Genomic DNA, 10,751 nt, shown 5'->3' on the forward strand with positions numbered 1-10,751 from the left:
ACAGCAGAGAAAGTCCACATGCAGCATGATCAGGTGCAGAGAACTGAGATGGATCACACCCGGCAGATGTTTCTTTATGGTCCGGAAGCATAGAAGAATAGCTGTTCTCCCCCCACCTCTCATTTTTTGTTTTTTTGAGGTAGCGTCTCACTCTAGCCCAGGCTGACCTGGACTTCACTATGTAGTCTCAGGATGGCCTCGAATTTATGGCAATCTTCCTACCTCTGCTTCCCAAGTGCTGGGATTAAAGGCGTGCGCCACCATGCCCAGCGACAGCTGTTCTCTTTGAGCCTGGTCCAGCCTGCACCGCTTACCTGTGACCATCTGTGCATCTCTGTCCTTGTCAACCCTTAGCTCTGCCCTCCTGCCGTAGACCTGGAGGCGTTTCTCCTGCCCCTCTCTCCTGGTCTCTCAGACTCATCCCTGTGGGCCTTGCTTCATTAATCCACAGTCACTCATATTTGAGATTCCTCGAACATGGCTACACCCTCCTCTGACACCCCGTGTGCTCAGGTCTTACCTACTGTGAAGTGTGCCTCTCCTCTAGCTGGCTTCCTGCCTTAGCGACCTTCCATCTCACTTTCCCTTCCTGCCAAAGGCCCTTCCAGTTTCTGTTGATTCATCTCGTTGAAACCTCAAACTATTGACATCTGACTCCCTGCCCCCCCCCCCCCAACTGCACTGAAGGTGCAAGCTGACCACTGTGCTAGGAGACATGGCTTAAAGGCAAAGGGGAAGATGGCCAGAAGGAGGGAGAGAGGGAGGCGAAGCCCTAGATAAGCAGGGGTATCTGATGGAGGAGCTAAGAGAGGCTGCTGTTCCAGGCACAGGAGGAGACTGTCCCCAGACTGGAGGGAGGGAGGAAGGTGGGAGAGGGAAACCAGTGTGAGTGGGGACAGGAAAGTAAAGGAGTTTGCTCCAGATGGCCTTGATTTTCTCAATGAAGAACACAGTGATTCTTTGTGGAGTGGAGGGGACAGGGTTAGGATGGGAGGTAGGAAGAGGGCCTTGAAGCTTTGCTAAGCAAAGGAAAGCCTGGGGACCAAAGGACAGAGAGGAGTGCCCAGTAGCACTGAGGGTGCTGCTGAGTTGGGGTCTGGTGGCAGTGGTGGTGGTGACTTCAAATCTCCTCTCCCCTCCTCCTCTCGCTTCTCCCCTCTCCCTTTCTTCATCTCCCTCCCTCTCTCTCTCTCTCTTCTTTCTTTCTCTTTCAAGACAGAGTTGTACTCTGCAGTCTACACTGGTCTTGAACTTGCAGCAAGCCTCCTGAATGCTGGGATTATAGTATGTGCCACCATGACTAGCTGGGATTGGTTTTCTTTACAGATGTTCTGTAGTGTGGAAATTGAGAAGGGAAGTCCAGCCGGGCATGGTGGCGCATGCCTTTAATCCCAGCACTCGGGAGGCAGAGGTAGGAGGATTGCCGTGAGTTCGAGGCCACCCTGAGACTACAGAGTGAATTCCAGGTCAGTCTGGGATACAGTGAGACCCTACCTCAGAAACCCCCCCTCCAAAAAAAAAAGAGAGAGAGAGAGAAGGGAAGTCCAGTGGTGGACTGAAGGTAAAGGGGAAGAGAGAGAGAGAGAGAGAGAGAGAGAGAGAGAGAGAGAGAGAGAGAGAGGGAGGGAGGGAGGGAGGGAGGGAGGGAGGGAGGGAGGGAGGGAGGGGAAGAAGAAGGAGAAGAGGAGGAGGAGGACTAGGAGGAAGAAGAAGAGAGGAGAAGGCTTTCATGATTAAGTCCAAGCTGGAGAGAAGTAGGATAAGATGTAGGTGGACCATCTGTGTGGCGAATGACAATGCCAGAATGCCAGCATAGAAAGGAGTCCCAAGACCCAGGTGCCAAGGTCCCTAGTGTACACAGTGCGGTGGTCAGGGAGTGAGGAGGTGGCTGAGGGCCAACAGCGAACATGGGAGGGAAGGAGGTATGGTGTAACTGCGTGTGCAAACCCTGGAGGATATTTAAAAAGTTACACAAAAAGCTGAACTCAGGCAAATACTGCAAGTTCTCTCTCTCTCTCTCTCTGTCTCTCACACACACACACGTAAGTCTAGTTTCTATATGTACACATATGTATGTATGTATGTATGTATGTGTGTGTGTGTATGAAACTAGAAAGGAATTCATGAGCAGAGAGAGAGGAAGAGATCTTAAGGGAGGGAAAACAGGATAATGGAATACATGTAATAAGAAAGCAGGAATGGAGACTGTCTAGGGGAAGAAGGGGGTCTAGGTAGAGGTGGGAGGGGGCACAGGTTAAGGCAGTTGTGGAGAAGACCAATGAGAACTAAGTACAAAACACATATGTATAAAGATATCATAATAAGCTGGAGAGATGGTTCAATGGTTAAGGCACTGGCCTGCAAAGCCTAATGACCTGGATTTAATTCTCCAGTACCCATGTACAGCCAAAGCGATGCATGCATCTGGAGTTCATTTGCAGTGGCTAGAGGATCTGGCACACTCATTCATATTCTCTCTCTCTCCATGCAAATAAATAAAACACTACAAAGGATATAATAAAACCTATCACCATATATGCTAACATAAAAAATGAATTAAAACATAAAATCCCACTGATTTGGCTGGAGAGATGGCTTAGCGGTCAGGGCACTTGCTTGCACAGCCTAAGAACCCACATTCCATCTCTCCAGATTCCTTGTGTAAGTCAGACACACAAAGGTGAGGCAAGCGCAAGGTTGCACATGACCACTAGGTGGCGCAAGCGTCTGGCGTTCAATTGCAGTGGTTGAGGCCCTAGTGTGCCAATTCTCTCTCTATCTCTCTCTCTCAAATTAAATATATATATAGGTTAAAAATTTAATCAGTGGACTGGAGAGATGGCTTAGTGGTTAAGGTGTTTGCCTGCAAAACCAAAGGATCCCAGTTCTACTTTCCAGGACCCACGTAAGCCAGATGCACAAGGTGGTGCATGCATCTGAAGTTCGTTTGCAGTGGCTGGAGACCCTGGTACGCCCATTCTCTCCCTTTCTCTCTCTGCCTCTTTCTCTCAATAAATAAATAAAATATATCTTAAGAAATTCAATCAGTATATAAAGTATTTATTCATTTCAACAAGCAGACTCCACTGAACGCAGCAGCTCATGTCACGCTTGTTTCCAGTTTTCCTTGAACATACCGCAGCAGGGACCCCACATATCTGTGTGCAGCTATTGCGGCCATGTGCAAGGTAAGAACATGGCAGTGGAACTACTTGGTCAAGGGACTGGCACACTTGTTTTGCTTTCCTTACTTATGTAAGGGTCAGCATCTATAATTCTGAGATCTTTTGCCAACTTGCTTTGCAAAGATGTGACAATCAATAACCCCACCAGCGGATGAAGGCTTTCTGTTTCCAACACAGCCACCCACATGGAGTGCTGATAATAAAAGGCTTTAGCCTTAAGCTGATAGGCAGAAATGGCTGTTTCATTTCTGTTTTCTTGTTTTCTGAAACAGTGTCTTGCTATTCTTCAGGCTGGCCTCAAACTCATGATTCTCCTGCTTCAGTCCCCCACGTGCTGGGATTGTGGGCATGTGCCACCACACCTGGCTTCACTTTTTATTTCTATTTTTTCCCCTTCCATCTCCTGGTTGTATTTAAGTGGAGTTGAACCTTTTTTCATATTTACCAATTAATTTTTTCCCTCCTAATCTTTGTAAGCAATCAAGTGGTTCCAACTACTGGAGTTCAAATCTTAGAGAGAGAGAGACAGAGAGAGAATTGGCACACCAGGGCCTCAGTCACTGAAATCCAACTCCAGAGTTTTCATCACCTAGTGGGAATGTGTGACCTTGCGCTTGCCTCCTTTTGTGCATCTGGCTTAGGTGGGATCTGGAGAGTTGAACACAGGTCCTTAGGCTTTGTAGACAAGCGCCTTAACTGCTAAACCATCTCTCCATCCCACCTCAGTTTCTTCAATTAAGATAGGGATAAACTAGGTGTGGTGAGACACACATGCCTGAAATTTCAGTGCTTAAGAAGCTGGGGCATGAGGATCAAGAGTTTGAGGCCAGCATGGACTACTTATCAGGATCCTGTCTCAAAAGGGGGTGGGGATAATGATATCCCTGTGCCTAATAGGCTCAAAGCAGTTAGGACGCTGGTAGGCACTGTATAGTAGGCAATAGATCCCGTTATTCATGTCTTCTGCCCACTTCTCTGGTTTATATTCAGGAAAGTAGCCTGCTGGGTATCATTTACTACCTTGAACTTTGTCACTAGGTTTATTTTAAATATTATGTGCCATATAGAATGTTAAATGGCATTTATTACCATTATAAGCATTCATATTCCAAGATAACTTTAAAAAATCAAATAAAAAAGGCCAGAGGATGCGTTTTTATGGCTTGGCTCTTGAGTAATAGATGTGAACATGTCTCTCCTGCTCACTGGGAGCAGCTGCAAAGTCCAGTGGAAGCAGGATGTTAGGGTCTGGTGGGCAAGTACCCAGGGCTGAGACTCTGGGACCGCTGCTGCTTATGGCTGGTTCCACAGGGCACAGCGTCACAGCAGGCACAGGGAGGTGAGCAAAGATGCTTGGTGTGTACGTGTATGTGTGGCAGGTACTGTCTCAGAGGTGGGCAGGGGACCGCTGGGGAAAGGCTTTGAGGGGCAGATTGTCAAGACTCTGTCCAGAATCTTGGAAGGTGGAGAGAGAAAGAGAGAGCGAGCGAGCCTGAGTTCAGATGAATCACTTCACTGTGCACTATGTGGCAGGAATTTGGTGGGAGGCTTCCAGAGGTTGGTAGTTCCTTGTAAAGCCCTCCAGATTGTGTGTGTGTGTGTGTGTGCGCGCGCGCGCTGCCTGGTTCTGAGTGGGCTCTCAGGGTTGGCCTTGGAATGGGGAGACCAGAGTCACCAGGCAGGCACTGGAGCCTCCAAGAATGTTCGAGGAGGGGTTAGGGGAGAGGCCCTGGGCAGCAAGCAGATGTGGGGCAGGCTCTGGAATGAGGAAATATCTCCCAAGGGTGTGTGTGTGTGTGTGTGTGTGTGTGTGTGTGTGTGTGTGTGTTGGGGGGAGGAGGAGGGTGAGGCCTGGTCTGAGGAGCCCAGATTCCTTTTCTCCTTCCCCCAGGTCCTTCTCATGTTTACCCTTTGGTGAACGGATTGTGGTCTAGGGAAGGCCAGTGACTTGTTTATGACCCCAGCACATCAGCAGTACCTAGTCAAGGCTTTTCAGTCTGGATCTTTTTTTTTTTAATATTTTTTATTTATTTATTTATTTATTTATTTATTTATTTATTTGAGAGCGACAGACACAGAGAGAAAGACAGATAGAGGGAGAGAGAGAGAATGGGCGCGCCAGGGCTTCCAGCCTCTGCAAACGAACTCCAGACGCGTGCGCCCCCTTGTGCATCTGGCTAACATGGGACCTGGGGAACCGAGCCTCGAACCGGGGTCCTTAGGCTTCACAGGCAAGCGCTTAACTGCTACACCATCTCTCCAGCCCTCAGTCTGGATCTTGGTTAACGCTGCGGGGGCAGGGCACAGCCTTCAGAGTGAGAGAGCGTGGGGAGACAGTGGAGGGGAGAAGTGAGGGGCCGGCAGCGGGACTTGAAGTGGGATGCAGAGGGCCAAAGAGTTGGCAAAGAGCTCTGAGGGGTAAGGGACTTGAGCGTGTGTGTGTGCACGTGCTAGAGAGAGACAGAGAGAAGATTAAACAGAGGGTCCCTTATACCCATCCTGCTTAGGGGTTTCTAACTGAAACAGCAAACCAGGAAGGACATTCCATCTCCACCCTCCTCCATCCGGGACTCCCCTAAGGGCTTGGCCATAGGTATCAGCTCATGGGGGCTGGGCCAGAGGTGAGCTAAAGACTAACCAAGTGGGTCTGAGAGAAATGGGGACCGCACAGAAGGTGTAAGTGTTAATGACCACAGGGAGGAGGCCCCACTCTGGCAGCTGAGTCCCTCATCTGACGTGACCTTACAGCGTCTCCACAAGGTCCTAGACATTTCAAGAACTTGTTTGGCCATGGTTTTCAGTGGGGGAGATGATGAGAACCTGGGTGGTGGCGGCGGGCTTTTAACAGGACAGTGGGACCGGTGCGTGGAGGAGTGGTTGAACGTGAAAGGAAGAAAGTGTACAAAGACGTGTACCCAAATGTGTGCAGTTGTATATCCAGACCCTCCCATGCACACAGACTCGTGTAAGGACAGTACATGCACCCGTGTAAGGGCGTGGACACTCAGAAGTGAATACACGCACAATACCAGCATCCCAGGACACAAAATAACATAGGCAGGTGCCCCCGACCTGCGGGGCCAATGTTACGCGGGGTGGTCGAGGAGGGCTGCAACCTGAAAGAACGGGCGGGAAAGAAGAAGGAGACCAAGCGGAGGTTTTGTCAAGGTCTCGTTTAATGTTGGATTTTTTAGCTCTTTTATAATCAACCAGCAGGTAGGGCAATAAGGAGGGAAAAAAGGGGGAGGGGGTACAAGGAAGGAGGAAGTAGGGCCACCTGGCCATAATCTTCTGGAGCATCTTGTGGCATTTCTGTAATCTCTCTTGTGACATCTCCCAGAGCAGCTGTTTGTTCTGGGGGAGGGGCTGCATGACAGCTGCTAGTTCTCTTTTGTCCTCAGGGCAGTGAGGGGCCATATGAAGGCTGTTAGTTCTTCTTTTGTCCTAGGACGGTCAGGTCATGGTCTCTGACATTTCCTCCCTCTTTATATAATTGAAATGGGCGAGGTACCCTGTCTTAGGCTATATGGTATGCTTCCAGTCCCAGCACCAGTTACTGAAGATGGCCCACCTGTCTTAAGCTATGAGGGCTGCCTCCACCCCTGGATCCACAATAATCCCGTCATTGGCCACGATCACAGCTCATGGAAGGTGATCCGCCTGTCTTAGGCTATGTGGATGGCCTCCAGGGAATGGGCCCTACAATATTCTCGTCTCTGGCTGCGGCCATAGCTTAGTGGTGTGCCCCTGGGCTTGGTACCATAATAATCCAGTCATTGGGAGCCTCGCAGCCATTTAGGGAATCGAAACCATGACCTGTTGTCAGCCAAGGGAGAAAAATCAAGTTGGGCTGAAGGAGAGCCGAGGGGTGCCTCATCTGTTCGGCCCTCTTCTTCTTGTAGCTGCAATCTGTGGTAATGGACAGACACCGAATTTCTGGTGGCAGAATCAACCTGTTCTTTGACAAAATAAGTTAGTCGTTTAAATGCCCAAGGTCCACAAGAAAGAAGAAGGAGGAGTCCTACGAAGGGACCAAGAATAGAGGGGAGTAATGTGGAGAACAGAGGAGAAGTGGAGAACCAGTTTTGGTACCATGACTCCTGCTTTTCCCAGTTACACTTTCGTTCCTCCAAATTGGAACGGACCTTGTCAATACTATTTTGAACTAGGCCAGTTTTGTCCACATAAAAACAACATTCTTCCTTAAGTGCAGCACAGAGTCCCCCCTCTTGTAGAAAGACTAGGTCTAGCCCACGTCTGTTTTGGAGGACCACCTCAGACAAGGATCCCATAGAATCCTTTAAGTCTTGAAGACCCTTTTGTAATTCCTGCAAGTCCTTATCTACTGCCAAAGAGAGTTGATTAAATTGTTGTTGGGAGGTGACTAATGAAGCGATGCCTGTGCCTGCTCCTGCTCCGGCGGCACCCAGCCCCAGGATAACAGCAAGAGTGATGGCAATGATAGGCTCCCGTTTGGTACATGATGGAGATGGAGGAACTCATCTTTGGAATGTATTGTTAGCTTGGGGAAGAGTTGTACAAGGACACAATAATCTTTGTGAGCTAAGAAGGTGGAAGTTACAACGTAAGGAATGAGACCAGTAGAGCATGCGAAGTAAGTGCCAGCAGGGGCAACAATATAGAGAAAGCTAGAGTTAACAACATGAGTGAGATTGCAGGTTGTTTGAAGCTCTATAGGGGGAAGCATGGATGGACCCAGGAGGCACATCCCGCACCCAGATACCTGGGCAACCGTGAGGCCAACCCCATCTTGCCATTGCCACCGTAAAGCCATGGTGTCGTTGGTCACCGTTAATTCTGCATATAAGGCTATCCCTTCATAAAAAGGGGGTCGAGGTGAATAACATACCCAGCATTCCTGAAATTCAGATATATTGGTCTGATGTATGGCCTCTGTAGAGGCGTTAACCATGGTCAGAATAAGGTCTGCCGATGAAGGCAATCCTAACGGTAGGGTAGGTCAAAATAGAGTGACGTCAGTAACAGCTTGTGGTGTTGAGAGAGAGGCTGGGAGGGGGCTGATGAAGAACAGGATTTAGTCTATTGCAACCTTAGGGAACTGAGGGGGTGTTTTAAGAAGTTTAATTTTAAAAGTAAGGCCAGGGTCTGTCGCATAGGCATATAACCTAAGGCCCCACTCAAAGCCTCTGTTGGTCCAATCCTGTCTTTTGCCTTCTGGCGTGAAGCTGATATTGAGTGGATTACACCACCCTTTTCTAGAAGAATCATGTCCGCATTCTGAATTTAGCGGTTTTGGATCAGAGACAGTATAAGACTTTTTTTTGGGGGGGTTTAAGTATGGTCTCATTAATTGAAGCTTGTAAAGAGCTTAAATCTGTAGATAATTGAGCAAACTCTTTTTGAAGCTTAAGCACATCCCGTAATTCAGTTATTTGTTTAGTGAGATGTTCTTTGGCACAAGTAAGGGTAGAGGGGTGAACCCCTGGAGGTAGAAGAGTGGGTAATAGAGTGGGTGCACAAAGCTGGGAGGGGTAAGGGGCAGTCTGAAAGGGGGGCCAATGCAGCGGGAGGCCAGTCGGGATTGTGGTATTTAGCAGCCTCCTCCTCAAGAGATGTAGCGTCACCCGGATCAAGAGGCTCGGGATCACAGTTTTTTGAAAAAACTGGGTTAATGAGGGGCGTACATCGAGAAGCAGTCTTGGGGGGAGTGGGCTTGGGCAAGGGCGGGTACAATCTTTCTACTGCTTGGGGAGCACCATAGTTATTGGAGTTAGAACCCATATCGCTAATGACTGACGGGCAAGGGGATTTCTCAGGAGGAGAGAAAGCGAAACTAAAGAAACGCCGTGCGAGAGAGGACGGAGGCAGTATTCAGCGACAGAAAGGAGTTGTTGTTTATCTGGATCTGAATGCGCTTCCTCCACTATGTCTCTTATGAGTCCCCAGTAGGAGGAAATCGTGGAGGGAACGGAACCAGGTCCCTCCTCTAGAATACGGCGATTTAGGTCTTTACTGACCTTTTGCCATTTTTCAGGATGAATATCAGGACCAGAAATAATGAACCAGGGACACACTTTGTCAATGAAAACAAAAGAATTAACGAGGTCCTTTTTCTTAACTCTAATTCTTCTTTCCCTGAGTGAGCTCTTTAAATCCTTAAGAAAAAGAGCCTCTTTACTAAGCTTTTGGCCCATTCTGAAAATTGGACGAGAATGAAAAATAAGGGCCCTGACTTACTGTGTCCCGTAGCCGAAATCGCGAGCGACGAAATGGTGGGGCACTCTTCAAAATGTCTCTCGGCGTCCCGAGGAGATCTCCAATGTGGTTAGTCGTCCGGTTGAGACCCGTGCCTCGAGCCCCTATGTTGGGCGCCACTTGCCCCCGACCTGCGGGGCCAATAGGTCGAGGAGGGCTGCAACCTGAAAGAATGGGCGGAAAAGAAGAAGGAGACCAAGTGGAGGTTTTGTCAAGGTCTCATTTAATGTTGGATTTTTTTAGCTCTTTTATAATCAACCAGCAGGTAGGGCAATAAGGAGGGAAAAAAGGGGGAGGGGGTACAAGGAAGGAGGAAGTAGGGCCATCTGGCCGTAATCTTCTGGAGCATCTTGTGGCATTTCTGTAATCTCTCTTGTGACATCTCCCAGAGCAGCTGTTTGTTCTCGGGGGAGGGGCTGCATGAGGGCTGCTAGTTCTCTTTTGTCCTCAGGGCAGTGAGGGGCCATATGAAGGCTGTTAGTTCTTCTTTTGTCCTAGGGCGGTCAGGTCATGGTCTCTGACAGGCAGGGGCTTGGGGAGGTAGGCTTGGACGCCAGCCTTTTGGAAGTAGGAAGGGGATGGACCAATTTTTCTGTGGAAATAGGGTGTGTGTTTGGGCGGTGGGATGCTGCAGCCAGAGGAACCGATGAGGCTCAACAGGGGATCAGGAGATTCAAAACTGGGCCAGCAGCCAGGCCAAATGAGCCAACGGCTGCAATAGTGGCACGTCTGTCATGGTGGAAACCAACTGCCCTCCAATTGGACTGGAGGCCCTCTCCATGGGAGGAAATACAGCCCTGATACTGAAAACTTAAAACAGGCATAGTCATGAGCCCTAGGGGTGTAGCATCTGCTGATGTCTGGATAAGTGTACATACTATGCTTATCAAATTGCCCAGTAAGCACTTCTCTTAATATTCATATCCTTATATTAATGCTACTCTCACTTTGGGTAGAGAATCTTCTCTTTTCAGATGGCAGTGACCTTGGGACAACTCAGAAGGTATCATGGTGCTGGAAAAAAGTGACTGGAGTACTGAGTAACATCTCAATCACAACTTCCAAGGCTCAGGGTCTAATGCGGAAGAGGTGGCAGAAAGAATGTAAGAGCCAGAGGAAGGGTAGGACTCCTTACAACGTGCTCCCTCCAGACATAAAATGGCCTGGATATCCATGACCTCAAAGTGCCTGACACTACCTACACACAACCATCACAATAGGAGGAAAAGATCATGACATCAAAATAAAAGAAAGACTGATTGAGATGGGGAGGGGATATGATGGAATTTCAAAGGGGAAAAGGGTCGGGGGACAGGGTATTACCATGGG

The sequence above is a fragment of the Jaculus jaculus genome, chromosome 6 (assembly GCF_020740685.1).
Source record: "Jaculus jaculus isolate mJacJac1 chromosome 6, mJacJac1.mat.Y.cur, whole genome shotgun sequence".
Classification (NCBI taxonomy): domain Eukaryota; kingdom Metazoa; phylum Chordata; class Mammalia; order Rodentia; family Dipodidae; genus Jaculus; species Jaculus jaculus.